The sequence below is a fragment of the Ixodes scapularis genome, unplaced genomic scaffold (assembly GCF_016920785.2).
Source record: "Ixodes scapularis isolate PalLabHiFi unplaced genomic scaffold, ASM1692078v2 PGA_scaffold4__175_contigs__length_147842914, whole genome shotgun sequence".
Classification (NCBI taxonomy): Eukaryota; Metazoa; Arthropoda; class Arachnida; order Ixodida; family Ixodidae; genus Ixodes; species Ixodes scapularis.
Genome location: NW_024609879.1, coordinates 64,916,363 through 64,918,269, shown reverse-complemented (window position 1 = coordinate 64,918,269; position 1,907 = coordinate 64,916,363).

Sequence of the window (1,907 nt, the reverse complement as noted above, 5' to 3'; positions counted from 1 at the left end):
AAGTTCGCCCCATTAAACATTCATTTTGTTCAGTTTTACTTTGCCTCGTCACCTATTTTTGGTGACAATATTTCGCTGGTTACACCCTTGATACTTTTTAGAATTTTTGTATTAATTGAGTCGACACCAGCCAAGCTGAAAATTTTGAGGTTATCATCAATATCGCAATTTCAGACGGTGTTATAGAAATAGGGCTCATATACCTAAAATCGACATCTGGTACAAAAGGTAAGAAGGAACTATCTCCATCACTAAAAGTAGACTAAAAGCAATTGTTCAAACCCGTAGGACATACAGCGTCCGAAATAACACTGCCATCATTGTTCATCAAGAGTATTGAACAGGATGACTGATATGAGAAAATAAGTTTCCAAAACGTTTTTTGGTTATTCTATAACATTAAAGGCAGGTCACAGTTATAAACTTTGTCTTCGAAGAAATGCATACGTTCGATACAGAGTTTGGCCCAAGAGCTATATTTGGTCCAGACTGCCTCAAAATTCGAGTTTTTGGCTGTCTTAAATAGTCTTTTCTTTCTGTTGCCCTAGTTTTCAAAATCTTCCTTGTACCGGGGTTTAGTGCTGTCTAACCAAATACGAAAGCATAGAACAAAGGCAAGAATAAATTCTAGCAACTTCTGTTTGGAAAGTAACTAGTTGTCATTAACTGTACAATTAAAAAAATTTTACAACATAATTGTCAGAAAATTTCGAGAGCTATGTTAAATTTGGCAATCACTGGGCAACAATACCACTAGCAGACATTAGTTTCTAGAATGACAGCAAGCTGAAGTTTTCAAATAACCAACCTGTAGCAAAAAGATGTTTGAGTGCTCCATCACGGCTGTGGTAGCGTGCCCCGAATGACCGGCATGGGATAACGGCTTTTGTAGAGGCATCGCAGCTGACGACCAATGTTGGCAGGCTCCTAATGCTCCTAACTTGAAATCCACCAGGACGGGTTTTGGGAGCCGCTGTTTCCCGTGGTTGACTCGAGAATGATCGGTTCAGTGGCGTCCCATGGTCCGTCCAGCACATGGGCCCCGTCATTGCTGGCGATGCTCAGAAGTATAGTCTGCAACAAAAATATGTGTGAGTGCTCCATCATGGCTGTGGTAGTGTGACCCCCCCCCCCCCCCCTCTGGATTCAGCTTTTGGAGCAGGTGGTTCTGGTTCATCACCTTGTAAAAAGTGATGCAAGTACTATAGAAAACCCCGCAGTTCCTCAAAATGCCATAAAACCTTTTTAACGGAGATTATAACACAGACAAATATTTGCAGCAAAAAGATTGTTGTTGGAAGTGTTGTAATAGAAGGGGATAGAAAGTAAAAACGCAAAACGCCTTTGAATCTCGATCTATTTACTAAATCAGTTCAGTCTTCGACAACTGCAGGGCAATAAAACTATTTCAACAGACCGAATAAACCACACGTTGCAACATGCATTTTTCCTTAAAGGGATGGTGAACCGAAATTTGGATTTCAGAAAACAATGCAGGAGCTGTAGGTGGGACGCTAGAATCCCTACGAGACTACTCGTAAGGCGATATTTTGAATTGACGGCCGTATTTTTGGAAAAAAAGGTCAAGATTGAACGAGGCCGATGAGGGACGTGGAGTCAACGTATCTGGTTTTCTCCTCTCTTCGCTTCGACCCATCAAGGCGGCGAGGCGGGGAAGACGCGAGACCGTTCCCTTTCCTTCTCGACTCTTCTCGGAGAAACAAGACGTCAACATATCTGTCAAATTCGCCTCCTTTTTTAGAAAATATGGTCGAGATATCGCTATACGGGTGATGTTTTGGTGTTTGCAGCATCCCGTTGCACGCTTTTGCCGCCATGTTTTGTGGAATCCAGATTTCAGTTCAGCATCCCTTTAAAATGCAAATACAGCGAGGAAGAATCGTACG